Consider the following 15,303-nt stretch of genomic DNA (forward strand, 5'->3'; position numbering starts at 1 on the left):
ATCAATTTTTGCTAAATGGGGTGAGATAGGCTAGAGAACTGTATGTGCAGTCAACTCTCAGCTATGTTTAAAAAACCAGAAAGATCTACCTACATAAAGAAAGGAATTGAAAGGGCCAAAATGGGGCAGTGCTTTTTTCTCATTGGAGGATGAATAGGGATTGTTTATTTTCCCTTTTATACTTTCTGTATTTTCAAAATGTTTAACAATAAGTACATAGTAATTGTTTATAACCATAATAGTCAATAAACATTATTTTAAAAGCTGCTAAAACTCTATGTTGTGGGGAATACAATGAATCTAAGACATTGTCCAGTCAAATAATGGAGAATATAAAAATCCATAAATAACTTAATATATGGCAGGAAGTGATGCTTTAAAGAAAGACTAGAAGATAGGATATGATAAATGTGGTTGGAAAGATTGAAATAAAGTTGGATAACTTATTTCTCGATAAGGGTAATCAGTGAAAGCTTTATGGTGGAAGGATGGCTGAATATCATACTGAAATGATAGAAAAAGGAAGCTCACGGTTGGACTTTCATTGTCTTTGTTTTCTCATAGATTGATGGATTTTAGGCTTTGGGCTACCGACTCAGGTTAATTATGTAAGTGGAAAACAAAGAACTGTGATGGATATATAACCATTAGCAAAAAAAAAAAAAAAAAAAAGAAAGAAAAAGAAAAAGCCCTCTGCATGTTATTACTAGGAAAACCAAACTGGATGTAGGCCGGTAACATCTGCATTAAAAAACATCCAAAGCTAATATTTATTGAATACTTATCAGATACTTAATATACTCTATTCCAGTTTAATCATGTGTGCAGCCTTCCCGTAATACTTGAAGTCACATCATACATTTACAAATTTAAGGAACAGGCAGGTAGAGGGGTACTACTTTAATTACTGGTTTCAGAAGACCTGATTTTAATAGAAACCTGAAAAGGTTAGACCATTTAGGCAGAATTTTTAGGATTCTCCATCTCTAGACAGTTTGCAGGAGCCCCAGACCACTGCTACTCCTTCTTTTTCTCCTACTAGCTCCCTTTTCTATTTTCACTTTACACTGTCCTCCAGCACCTGTAGAAAAGTATGGAAAGTGTCTGTTGCTCCACTGGCTGTTAGCCAAATGCTGATTTTCTTCATGGGGAGCGTTAACCCTTCAAAAGAAACCCTGTGGAGGGATATCTAGCAAGGAATTGCTTTTTTTCTTTTTCCTTGTTCTTTTAGAGTGGATTTTATATATGGTTCATAAGTAGCAGAACTGTATGCTAGCTTGGAGTTTCTGGTGCAAGCTAATGCAGAGAATTGAGTAGTGAGTGAGAGTGTGATAATAATAACCACCAGTAGTAAATTCCGTGCATTGTGTTTGCTCTGTTTCATTGGCTACTGTAGGTATTACCAGACAGCAATAACAAGCCCACATAGTTCACCTTCATATTAACAGTAAGGTATGAAGTTCATTTGGTCCATGAGGGTAATTAATGTTAATGGCAACATGAATTATGAGCAAAAACCAAAGTCAAAATATAGAGGCCATTGTATTGAGATGTCAGACATGTTATTTTCATTAACATTTTGTTTTTCATACACTCATTAACTGTCAATTTGAGTTATGTGTTTTAAATTGGATTCCCCAATTATATGCCACAGTTATGAGTATGGGAGAGATTTATTTGACTAGTTACCATGATTAGTGTAACCAATTTATAATTCAGTACAAACTGGAGCTGCCCTGTTCTGCATTATCCAGTTTACTTGTGGACATTTATCTAGCTGGGAAATTGCTAAATATCCATTTTACCTTGTAGTCTATAGATGTGATTATAAATGTAGATTTTCATAGAACAAGGAACATATATTATAGGTTAGAAAACATTGGAAAGGTAACCAGCAGTTTTTATGCACCAGGAAATTAGCTAATTGATCTTTTCCCATGAACTTTTCCAGAACAACTTCTCTTCCACCCTCAGAGATTCATTGGTTTGTTAATTAAACAAGTAAGAATTGAGCACTTATTTTGTGCCATGGCACATACCTCTTGTACTTGGAACCAGCAATACAATCTTGAAGAAATCAGGCACAATCCTTGCCTTCATGAAGGTTACAGTCTAGTGGGGGAGACACACAAGTAAGCAGGCTATTTTTACACAGAGTGAAAAGCATTATAATTGAGGAAATCAGTGTGCTATGGGGACACACAAGAGGGATGTTCAAAATGGACATGGGAGGTCAGGGAAGAAGTGATACCTCAGCAAAGACCTGAAGGCTGAACGAGAATTAGCCAAGTTGTGTGCCTGTGTGTTTTGGGGTGCGGGGTAGAGACGATGGAGATTTAAGAGGTAAGCCCAGGAAAGTAAGTGGACTTGAGCTCTTATAGGCAATGATAAGGAGTATATGATTTATCCAGAAGATAACAGGGTTTTAATTTTAGAAAGCCCTCTCTGACTGCAGTGTGGCGAATGGATTAGTGGAGGGAAAGACTGAAGGGAGGAAACTGGATGGTGGTGTCTGAACTAAGGCCGTAAAGAAGGAAAGCAATGGATACATTTGGCAGATCTCGCAGAGGTAGAATTAGCATGACTTGCTGATCTGGAGTGATTTGTGGGGGAGGGAGCCAGCAGGGTCAAGGATGATGATATCCTTCACTGTGTGGAGAATGCCAGGAGGAGGGGCAGGTTGAGGGTAGGATGAGGAGTTTGGTTTTGTTCATGTTAGGAGTTAGGGGATGTCTGAAAGGCAGTTGCGTGTGGGTCTAGAGCTCAGGATAGCAATGTTTCTCATCTGTCACATGGACTGCTGCCGAGGCCATGGGGATGGGGAAAATCACCCAGGTGGAAGAGGAACTAAATAAGAGGGTTATAGAGAAAACGGAGGAACACCTACATTGTGATGTGGCCATAGGAAGGGGGCTCATACAGGGTACCAGAAGGAGCATCCAGAGATAAAGGAGAAATTCCGGAAGAGACTTCATCAGTGCTTTCATGAGAGCAATGCAAAGAGTGGGTGTTGAGTAGGTCAGATCCTGCTGAGAGGTCAGTCAGATGTGGAGTGAAAAACCTCCTGGGTTTAGCCAAAAGGAAAGTGTTGGTGACCTCTGCCTGTGCAGTTTCACCTGGGGCAGAATCAGTGCTTCTGCAGGGAGGAATGAATGGGTGAGAAGTGGAGTCAGAAAGCGTACAAAAAAAATTTCTTTAAGAACCTTGGAAGAGGAAAGGAGGAGGGACAGAGTATCCTACCTGTACAGGAACTTGGGAGACAAGGGAGTATTTTACTTATTTGTTTTTGCTTCTTTGAGAAGAGACATTCCTTGTGAATCACCCTGAATCTTGCACTGCTGAATCCTTCCACTCTAAGACTACCAGAAAGCCCGATGTGCAGCAACTCCTTTTGCCTGAACAGTGCAGGAGGAACCCTTGAGTGAATTTAAACCCTACCTCAGAGCTTCCTAAACTGATTGCTGTCACCACTCTCTCCACCAGTTTGTTGATTTATAATGGGAGGAGATCAAAGAGACTGTGGTGACCCTTTCCCTGGTACCATACAGATGACCCCGGGTGACCCCTGTTGGCATCCTGTACCCTGCCTTTGAGTTCACAAAGCACTACATTATGTCATTTGATTTACATTCCAAAACAACTTTTGGAGAAGGTAGGACAGGGATCCTTATTTGACCAGCATTGAAATAACTAGAATTCAGGTTCAAATGACATGCCTGGAATCACACATCTAGTAGTAGTGCATGGGCAGTTCAGGTCTTCTAATTCCAGATCTTGTGGTCCAAAAGTAATTAGCCTTCACTGAGAGGTTAGATATAATGTCTATATTTTCACTGTAGTGTGGTCATATAAAACTTGGGCATATCCTATTTTAGTACCCTTAAGAAACAAGACTGAAGATTGTGGGTCAACTTTGTAATTTTGCTTGAATCCCATATACATTGATATTTGTCCCCTATCCACCCGCTGTCCCTCCATAAAGTTAAGTTGGTTTTAGAAGGAGGCAGTTTATTTGGACATGCCTTAATAGTCAAAGCATGTTTGAATTATCTATAGTCACATCTAATTTGAAAATATTTCTTTTAATTCTTTTGACAGAAACACTTATTTGCAGGGTTGTTTTTTTTTTTTTAAGCAAACATTTTTACAAGTGTTTCTATTTATTGGCTAAATGAAAAATGATGTCTTCAGGAAACATTAGTAAAAGGTTTGGGCAATTAGGACTATGTAAACATTTGCCAAAGCACTTGTTTGGCCTAAATGGAGTCACAGTTATTATACCCTTGCAGACATTCCAAGCAATATGTCCAAGGTCACTGAGAGAATTGAGGTTAGCTATTTAGTTAGAGAACAGCCTTTTATTCTGTTTGTTCAGACACCTATCATCCACTATTCCCTTAGAGAATTTACAATGACACAGAAATAGTAGAGGTGATTTTTTTTTTTTTTGTAAATTAAGTATAAACTATTTCCCTGGATATTTAGCAATTAACTTTCTGAGTTGTGGGATTAACAAACAGAAGGATTTAAAAAATAAATATTAAAGTTGCTGAAGTTTGACATTAAAATTCAAAGCACCTTGTATGTAAAATTCTAGCTGTATTATCTCAGGGTAATTAGCTTGCTGTTAATTGTTATACAGGACAGTATGTGCATTTTAGAGGTTTGTTTCCACTCACTTACTGGCCATATTACCTTGGACAAGGTACTGCATTTCTTTAAATCTCAATTTCCTTATCTGTAAAATGGTAATAATAATAGCAGCTCTCCCGATAAGGTTGTTGTGAGGATTTAACAACATAATGAAGATAAAGGGCTTCACATAATGACCTTAGGAGGTGCTCAATAAATGTTAGTGATGACTCTTAAATCTTGGTCTTGGTGTAGGAGTTGTAAGAACTCTATTTTGTTTTTAAATGTTTCACTAAATACACCATTCCACATTTAACATATGTCCATCCACGCTGAAGGAGTCCTCTGTAGGGCGTTTTTGAAGGGTTTAGTATAACAGTAGTTGTCTCTGATGCTGGGCAACTATTTGAGTCCCAGCTACCATAAGCCTATCATCCTAATGTCAGGTCAAAACAGTCACAGAAATAAGACCAATCAGAGCTCCAGAATTCAACTTCAGAATGTTTACACGTTGCAGTCTTGTTTTGTAAAAATCCATTTAGTACCAATGATAACAGTCCACAATAAAAGAAATTTAAACCCATATTTGTGGACGAAAATGTAGTTCTTACTGTTCTTCCTCTTCATACTTCGTAAACTTTTCCTTTGTCCTGTATGATGGGCAGAGAGTTTTCTGGCCTTCATGTAGTACATAGTAAAATAACAAAGACTCGTCCTCTAAGTTTAGCTTGCCTTGTCCTTATCTTTGAGGGTCAAAGACAATGTTTTGTCTGCTTTTGGCAGCCTTGCTTGTTTCCTGACGAACTTGGTGAGAGGTGGCTTGGTAACCAACCAAGGTCAAGGTCATTGTCACAGATTGAGTCCAAAAGGGAGGGAGAGGTCGTGGGTGCAGCCCATCACCACTGGGTACGTCTGTCCTTTCAAATAAGAAGTGAGTCACCTTCTGCTTATACCTTATCATGGGTCTGGTACTCTCTGGGTGCCATTCAACTAAGACCCAGCCTCATTTTTTTAGCAGGTTCAAGTGTAGCCAGGAAAGAAAAAAAGTCAGTTAACTACTTCTCATGTACGTTCACCCTAAATGCCCAGAGGAACCAGTTTTGTGAGTATGTGCTAACCCATAAGCTGGTTGTTGCTTTGAAGGTTAAAATGGTGAGTATTCATTTTCCCTTCTGGTAATCAGCTGCGGTGACCTAAGGAATTAAAGTCAACAGGAAGTGAGGCAAGGATTCATTTCTCATGACATCTCAGCCACCCAGCAAATGCTTCTGTTGGCCAGGGATGTTTCTGTGGGTCGGATAGATTCTGTGGGTTGGATAGACTCGGGCAGCTTGTGAGGAAGCCTCTGCACTTGTGCCTCCCATTTGTGCAATTGTTTGTTAGTTCACTTTGAGCTCAGGCTTTGGTGGGACCTTTAGAGATATTCCTGTAGGTTGACAGCTTCATGCCAGAAGCAGCATCATTTTTAGAGCATGTCTGATTGGTTTTATTTGTACATTTCGTTTGTCTTTGGTTTGTTTCAACTGAAGTCATCTCTGTATACATGTTATTATGTCATTCAATTGTGTTCTGTCACTTAAGACTTTTTATTGTCCCTTGATTAGTAATGACTTCTTATTTATGTTCCCATAACACCTTCTGTATACTTCTGTTAAGGCACTTTTTATACTTGGTTTTGTATTGTTTCCCCACTAGCTATTAAGCTCTTTGAGGGCAGAAGCTGTGTTTTGTGTCCGTACCATCATCTAACATAGTGTTTGGGTACTTGGTCCACCCTCTGTGAGCGCTTGTTGAGTATAAATGGTTGTGTGGTTAGAAATCAACTAGCTTCTAATAGGAATAGTAATTGTTTTAGATTTTACAAAAATTTCACATATATTATCTGCATTTGTGCATTACAGCTCTCTAATGGAGAGGTGCATTGATGGAGACAGACGTTGGAAGGATTTCCATTTTGCAGATAAGAAGGGCCAAGACATCCTGAGTCAACCTGACTTGCTGGAGGTCGTTCAGCTTAGAAGGTAGTGCTGGGACATGCACCCTTTCTTGGTGTCAGAAATGTGTGTTCTTCCCATTGTCACACCTCTGTCCCATCAAAAAACCTCAAAGCTGGGTGGCTCATGGATTGAATTCACCTTACTCCTTGTTTATGGTCCTTCTAGCGTCAGGGCCCCTGAGTGATTTAAAGTGGTTTAAAAGGTAATTGAACTTGGACTCAGTAATCTGACAGGGATTCTGGGAACTTCTCTTTCTTCCCCATGGGGCCTTCGACTGACCGTAGATGAGTCATTTTGGTCTCTGTTTCATCATCTCTAAAATAATCCTGCTACTTTACTTACCTCTCTCTGTTGAGATTACTACAAATTTTTTTCAAGAAGCTTATCAAGTGCTTTATAAACCATACTCTAAACTATGCATGTGAAGACGATTGTTCTCAATAAAGTCAAATAGTTGTGTGAGCTGATGACATCTTTAAATCTAAAGATGCTAATCTGAAAAGCTATTTCTTTAGCTTTTTTGGCTATCTTGCATAGCTGGGTCTCAATGTACCTCCTTGGGATGGCCATTACGAGGTCTCATGCCAGCTAGTTTAGATGGCACCTCCATGTACTAATTATTCCCTGTTGCAGTTGGAGGGTGACTCTAGCACACATGGTTTTTATGATGGAACTTTTCAACTTCTTCACCTCAGTCCTAGGATGAAGATAATTTGAGTGATTCTTTTGTTTGTTTTTTAATCACTGTTTCCTGCCATGGAGGTAACGGGGAATGGAAAACATTGAGTCTGCATTTTTAGACACTTAAGTAACTGAAGTTTGTGTCTGTCTGTTTTGCTCCTAAAACCAGGACATTTTGGAATGCTGGTGGTTTTATGAAAATGGGCTTCTCAATCAGAAGTCTTGGCTTTCCAACGCAGTGGGTGCCACAGGGGCATAATAACATTGCTGCCTTCAATAGCAGAGCAATTGGAGATTTGAAGTCCCACACTTATATTTAGGTTGGTTTCTGGGAAAACATCTTGGGGCATCAAATGTCTCAATGATTTTTGCAAGTGGCAAACAGTAAGCACAGAGATGGACTGAAAAATGCTTTAGGTTGATTGCCCGGGGGGATTTCAAAAGGAACATGTCCTTTCTGGTATTAAAAAGAGCTTGAGCTCTAAGTCACTGGAAAATTAGACCATCCAAGCTATGGATTTGGAGTGGTTCACAAAATAATTCCCAAGCGCTGCATAGGCGCTTTTGTTTCTATAAAAGGTCTGAGTGAGGTCTTTGCTACCTGACCTTTGCCATGTTATTTTTAAACCCAGTTTCAATAGCTTGGAAGCTTTTTCTAACCAAGAAAAAATTTAACAGCTCAAGTCAACATAACGTTTTGGAAAGCATGTCAAATTTTACTTAAACGAGCTTATAATGAATTCAAATATACTTTCGCCAGAAAACCAGAGTGGTGTTTATATTTACAGACGTCAGTACTTTGAAAACATGCTCTTTATGCAGTCGTTCATTCAGCCCATATTTACTGAGCACCCATTGTGTACTAGCCATTGTGTTCGGCCCAGTGAGGGTTGTAAAAATGAAATGGGGGGGCTTCCCTGGTGGCGCAGTGGTTGAGAGTCCGCCTGCCGATACAGGGGACACGGGTTCATGCCCCGGTCCGGGAGGATCCCACATGCCGCGGAGCGGCTGGGCCCGTGGGCCATGGCCGCTGGGCCTGCGCTTCCGGAGCCTGTGCTCCGCAGTGGGAGAGGCCACAGCAGTGGGAGGCCTGCGTATCACAAAAATAAATTAATTAATTAATTAAAAAAAAAAAATGAAATGGGGTAGAATCGCTGTGCCCAAGTTGCTGTAAGTCCAGTAGGGTAGGCGTGTGGCCTCAGGAAAGTTACTAGGTATCGTTTTGCCTCAGTTTCCTCATCTGTAAAAATGGGAATAATGGTACCCACTTTGCACATGGTGAGGCTTCGAGATATAAAGTACTGAGCAATGTACCTGGCACAAAATATGCTTTGGGTAGTTATTATAATATAATATATTATAATAATATAAGATGATATTATTATAATATAATATAATTATTATCATCACCATTTCAGAAGGAACAGGCAGCAGGCAGTGTAAGTTGTGGAGGCAGTACCAAAGCCATTCTCTGGACATTTAAAGAAAGAGCTGGGCTTCCCTGGTGATGCAGTGGTTGAGAGTCCGCCTGCCGATGCAGGGGACACGGGTTCGTGCCCCGGTCTGGGAAGATCCCACATGCCGCGGAGCAGCTAGGCCCGTGAGCCATGGCCGCTGAGCCTGCGCGTCCGGAGCCTGTGCTCCGCAACGGGAGAGGCCACAACAGTGAGAGGCCACAACAGTGAGAGGCCCGTGTACCACAAAAAATAAATAAATAAATAAATAAATAAAAATAAAGAAAGAGCTGACTGTTTTAGGGTGAGGAATCATAGAAAGCTTGTGGAAGAGGCGGCAAGTAAGCTTGAAGAGTGGATAGAATTTCAGTAGGTAGAGGTGGGGAGACGGTACCTTAGAGATAACTGTAAGCAAAGTTTTGGAGTTAGGAAAGCCTAAAATTTGAGCAGTAGCATCCCAGTTTGGAGGAAAAGAATGTCTTATGGAAGGGAAGCGGGAAGTTGGACAGGCAAGCTAGTCCAAGACTGTGAAAGGCCTAGAGTGTCAGGTTAGAGAGTTGGGCCCTGTTGTCAGTGGGAGCTGCATTGAAGGGTTTTATTTGCTACCATCTCCCTAGTACCTCAGACAGCACCCAACCCATAGTGAGCAGTCAGCAAATAATTATTGAGTGAACAACTGAATGTGGCTTTAGACAAGTTGAGCTTCATTTTGCCAGATGATAAGCCAGATAGAAATGTCCTACAAAAAGTTGGGGACATGGGACCAGAGTCCATGGAGACTGAAGGTGGAAATTTGGGAGGTGTGAGCATGGAGGTAATTATGGGGCTAAACTGACCCGAGGAATACATGCGGCTGTAGTCAGAAAAGAGAGCTGAGGTGATGCCTCTATTTGATGAGCAGACCAGGAAGGAAAGGGGGAAGATGGAACAGAGAAGGAGAGGGTAGAAACGAGAGGAAAACAGAGAGCGTGTTGCCCATGAAACCTGGGGAGGAAAGGTTTGAGGAGGGACCGGGTGACATGCTCGAGGCGGGTCAGGGCTTTGCAGTGCACTAGTGGCAGTATAGAGCAGAGGTCCCTGGACAGGGTGGAAGGGAGTTCGGTCAGGTGGGGCCTTGTGCCAGGCTGTAAGGTATCGGTGGGCACAGCACACGCTGAGACATTTCTTTTTTCTTTTCACGGTTAATAATTACTGGTATTTGCTTTTTGAGCAGGTCTTTAGACAGTGTGCCCAAATTATGTACTGTATATAATCTGATTCCAATTAAATATTAGATAAAAACACACCTAACTATTTCGTTCTGAGATCATGACTGATGTTTATTTTCTTTTCCATATCTGTCAGTATTTTCCAGAGTTTTTATGTGTTTATTACCTTCATAACTGGGAAAAACACTATAAAATTATATTTCTAAGTGGTATGTTCCTTAGGTATTGCCTGGCAATACACTTCTCATTTATTGAAACTTAGATAAATGTAGCCATTTAATGTTCCCTCCAGGCCTATGAAGATGGGATTCCATTTGTGTTTCTAGCTGTCTTTCTCCTCTGAAAGAACCCCTGAACTCTTTTTTGAGGTCCACAGAGGCACCATTTCCTTATCTGCTGCTCTTGGCTTGCCCGTGCTCCATCAACATGCTTACATTACAACATGTCTTTATGACAAAGCACCATGACAAAGCATAACCTCTTGTAGCCTGATAATCCAGAAGCATTCTTACTAGGGTCATATTCTCTTGTGGTGGAGCCTTTACATTATGTAACTCTCAGAAAATTTACAGTCGGCTGTGGCCTTAACCAAAGTGAAGACCGTGTGAGAGCCACATGTGCTGACCATTCTTTTTTTTTTTTTAATTATTTAATTATTTATTTATTTTTGGCTGCATTGGGTCTTTGTTGCTGCATGCAGGCTTTCTCTAGTTGCAGCGAGTGGGGGCTACTCTTCGTTGCAGTGAGCAGGCTTCTCATTACGGTGGCTTCTCTTGTTGCAGAGCACGGGCTCTAGGCGCGCAGGCTCAGTAGTTGTGGCTTGCGGGCTCTAGACCACAGGCTCAGTAGTTGTGGCTCACGGGCTTAGCTGCTCCGCGGCATGTGGGATCCACCCGGACCAGGGCTCGAACCCGTGTACCCTGCATTGGCAGGCGGATTCTTAACCGCTGCGCCACCAGGGAAGCCCCGTGCTGACCATTCTTATAATCACCCTTGTTTCTCATGTTTGAAAATGAATTGGCAGAAACTGTTTATCCTAGGTGTCTTTGGTATTGCATTTTTCTCCGTAGTCCAGCTGCTTCTAAAACTACAAAGCCCCAGACATCCTCTTGAGCACCCATTGTGTTCTGAATACCAGCCATTTAGTCAAGTGGGAGGAAGTTAGCGTTTTTACCATCCAGCTTGGGAGAAAGTGGCATCTCTGTGTGGGCCAGGCTGATATTATTACTCATATCTGCTTCTACTTCTGTGTGGAAGGACTGCTGTATTCATCCTGCTAATTAGCCTTGCCTAATGAGCATGTAAACAGCAGATTTCCTTGTTAGGAAACAGTAATACACTGATTCTGCATCCTGTTAGCATTTTGATGCATGCATGGAATTCTTTGGATTGAGCTTTTATGACAGCACTGACAAATGGACCTCAGTTTCTCAATCTGTTACATTGGGTAAATAACCCTTTTTACAGAAAGGGTATTCTTTATAAAAATAAAATAAAGCGTCTGTAGATCATTGAGTTTGGCTGAAAAGTAGGGTGTTATAAATAGTTGGTTGCTGACTTTGCTGTTCTTGGGCTGACATATCTTTCCAGGGGAAGACAGGAGCAGGTTCTTCAATGGGTGAGGTCCAGTGGACGACTCCATAATTATATACCAGTTTACTTTTTTTTTTTTCGTGGTACGCAGGCCTCTCACTGTTGTGGCCTCTCCCGTTGCGGAGCACAGGCTCCGGACGCGCAGGCTCAGCGGCCATGGCTCACAGGCCCAGCCACTCCGCGGCATGTGTGATTTTCCCGGACCGGGGCACGAACCCGTGTCCCCTGCATTGGCAGGCGGACTCTCAACCACTGCGCCACCAGGGAAGCCCAGTTTACATTTTTTAAAGGTGTGTTGGAACAGCTACCTGGTGAATGAGTCACATGTGAAGCAGTTTGTTATTAGCAACGTTGTTGGATACAGGTAGCTGAGTAAGGTACCCAGAGGTTTAATGGTTTGCCAGAGGCCACTCAGCATGTGTGTGGTTGAGCCAGATTTAGAACACAGTTCTGATTAGCTCCTGATTTCCACTTTTTGTGTGGAGGCAAACCACATTGCACCCACATGGTGATTTCACTCAGTTCACTTTTGTCAGAAGAAAGTCCTGTTCATATTTTGACCTATCTGAATATGTTGTTACTATTATTATTTTATTTATTTTATTTGTTTTTGACTGCATTGGGTCTTTTTTTTTGTTTGTTTGCATTGGGTCTTCATTGCTGCGTGCGTGCTTCTCACTGTGGTGGCTTCACTTGTTGCGGAGCATGGGCTCTAGGCACACGGGCTTCAGTAGCTGCGGCACACAGGCTCAGTAGTTGTGGCTCGCGGGCTCTAGAGTGCAGGCTCAGTAGTTGTGGTGCACAGGCTTAGTTGCTCCGCGGCATACGGGATCTTCCCAGACCAGGGATCGAACCCATGTCCCCTGCATTGGCAGGCAGATTCTTAACCACTGTGCCACCAGGGAAGCCCATGTTGTTATTATTTTTTAATTAATTAATTTCAAAACCAAATGAGGCAAGCTAGTAAGAGGTGTTCATTTATGGAGACTAAACTTCGCATTAGACCCTTGTATTGTAGTGAATTTTAGGCCTATACATCCTAGGGAAAAGATAAATTCCAAAAGGAGAAGGGTTGGAAAATGGAGCCCCAAAAGATGAAGACATAGAGATTATATAGGAGGGTCAGTAAGGCATCATGCCAGCTGTCAAGTAGCTTGGAGTATAGAGTGGGATGGAGAGAAATTGTTCATCATTACAGTGCATTGTGGCAAACCCAGGGTGGTCTGAGAGCCTGAGCAATTCGGAAGGCTCCCCAGCTTGGGCCAAAGCATGGAGGAGTAAAACAGCAAGGTGAATGTTGGTCAGGAACGACAAACTGGAGAGGTGGATAGGTCATGAAGGGTGATGAATGTCATGCAAAGGAGTAACAATGTATTCATTCAGCGTGTATCTATCTAGTGCCTTTTGTGTGTGTGTGTCAGGCATTCTCTATGTACTTGGGATACATTAGTGAACAAAATAAGCATCAATTCCTGCCCTCAAGGAGCTTATACTTTAGTGGGGTGAGAGAAACACTAGACATTAAATAATAAGTAAATTGAGTGGTTTGTTAGAAGATGGTAGATGCATAAGGAAGAAGGGTCCAGCCAGGTGATCAGGGTTAAGGGAGCAGTAGTAAGTCATGTTGACAGTATCTCCTCTCGTTATGATATGATCAGAATGGCACTTTACCTCTGTAGTTTTTCTCCCCCAAATATACAGCCCTAGTCTTATCATAAAAAAAACATTAAACAAATCCCAGTTGAGAGACAGTCTATAAAATACCTGACCAGCACTCCTCAAAACTGTCAAAGTCATCAAAAACAAGTAAAGTCTGAGAAACCGTCACAGCCGAGAGAACGCTAAAGAGACTTGACAACTAAATGCCATGTGGTATCCTGGATAGGATCCTTGAACAGGAAAAGGATATTAGGGAAAAGCTGAGGAAATCTGAACAAAATATGAATTTTAGTTAACAATAATGTATCAATATTGGTTCATTAATTGTGACAAATGTACCACATTAATGCAAGATGTTACATGGAGAAAACTGTGTGTGGGGTATATAGGAGCTCATTGTACTGTCTTTGTAATAATTTTTTAAATCTAAAACTGTTCTAAAATTAAAAGGTTATTAAAAAAAAAAAAAAAAAACAGAGTAAAGGGGATCAGAAGTCCAGGGCAGAGACACATGTCATAATTTAAAATAGGGTGGTCAGGGCAGGCCTCATTGAGAAGGTGACATGAACAGTCACTTAAAGAGAGAGTTCACCATGTTGGTATTGGGAACCAATGCAAAGACCGTGAGGTGAAAACATGTCTGCAAGTTGGAGAACCGGCAGGGCGGCTGGTGTGGAAGGGAGGGTAGGGGGTAAGGAGAGTATGAGGTCATAGAGGAAAGGTGATGGAACCCTTCAGGTGAGGGCTTTTAGGCTGTTGTTATTCATGTGCTATACCATGTGCCGGGAACCATGCCATGCATTGTCCTATTTAATTCTCTCAACTATTTTAAGAGAGAGGTATTATTAACTTGCTGATTTTGCAAATGAGAAAACTGAGATTAGGAAGTGACTTACTGAAGTCCCATTCCTGGTAATTGATGGAGCTGCCGTTCCTTTCTTCCTCCTGAGACCCAAAGTTGTCACTCCTGACTTCTTCCTCCTCTCCTCAGGGGGCTGGACTAGATCTTCTAGGCCAGGAGCAAACCACAGCCCGCTGGAAAATCTGGCCCTCTGCTTGTTTTTTGGTTGTTTGTTTTAAGTCGTGGTAAAAAACATACAATTTACCATCTAATCATTTTAAGGTCAGTAGTGTTTATATTCACATTGCTGTGAAACAGATCTCCAGAACTTTTCATCTTACAAATCTGAAACTCTATACCCATTAAACAATAACTCCCTTTTCCCTCCTCCCCTCCAGCCCTGGTAACCCCCATTCTACCTTTTTATTTCCATGAATATGACTTCTTAATATACGCAGTATTTCTTTTTGTAACTGGTTTATTTTTCTTAGTATGATGTCCTCGAGGTTCATTCATGTTGTAGCATGTGACAGGATTTCCTTCCTCTCAAAGGCTGAATAATATTCCATTGTATGGATATACCATATTTTGGTTATCTGCCTGTTCTGTAAATAAAGCTTTATCAGAACACAGCCATGTCCATTCATTTCCATGTTGTCTGTGGCTATTTACCCCACTACAGCCGTAGACCTGAGTAGTTGCAAAAGTGACTGTGTGGCCCACAAAGCCTAAACTGTTTATTACTGGTTCTCTACAGAAGATGTTTGCTGAGCCCTGTTTTACTGGGGAGACTGTGAAGGGTTAAGAGAAACGATGTGGAGGCTGCTTTAGAAAGAGGAAGACAAGATGCAGGAAGACCCTGCTGCCTTTGTCGGGTGACAGAGACATGGGTATGGGACTTGCCCTCGAGAAGCTTATAGTCTAAATGAGGGAAAAAGACAGTCTGCAAAAGTTGACTTGTTTAGTGATGCTTTAGATATTTGGGGAAGGGAGAGATCCGAAAGGATTGAGTCTCAGGAAAGACTTCATAGAGGGTTGGGATTTGGGATGGGATGGGATGGATCGGATTGCTGGAGTGTGGAGGAGTACATCAGCCTTCTCACCACACCTTAACAGATGAGGTAAGACACTGAAGGCATTTAGAGCAGTGTCTAAATAGTAAGTGCTCACTAGAATGTAAGTTCCACAAGGGTAGGGTTTATGTCTGTCTTGTTCACTGTCGTATCACCAGTGCCTAG

At 41.6% G+C, this 15,303-nt stretch overlaps 1 protein-coding gene across 8 annotated transcripts in view; it reads left to right on the top strand.

The window, feature by feature from the left end:
• Positions 1 to 15,303, top strand: part of PLEKHM3 (pleckstrin homology domain containing M3) — a 194,567-nt gene that overhangs the window by 3,489 nt on the left and 175,775 nt on the right. For 5 of the 8 annotated variants that reach the window (XM_060106880.1, XM_060106883.1, XM_060106886.1 and 2 more), the window contains exon 2: positions 6,534 to 6,653. The exons of 2 other annotated variants lie outside the window; for them this stretch is intronic. The gene's annotated coding sequence lies outside the window, so the exon portion shown is untranslated. Of the gene's footprint in view, positions 1 to 5,647; positions 5,735 to 6,533; positions 6,654 to 15,303 lie in introns of all 8 variants that reach the window. One more of the 8 variants, XM_060106882.1, reaches the window with a different exon arrangement.

Source organism: Mesoplodon densirostris, chromosome 8, assembly GCF_025265405.1.
Source record: "Mesoplodon densirostris isolate mMesDen1 chromosome 8, mMesDen1 primary haplotype, whole genome shotgun sequence".
NCBI lineage: Eukaryota > Metazoa > Chordata > Mammalia > Artiodactyla > Ziphiidae > Mesoplodon > Mesoplodon densirostris.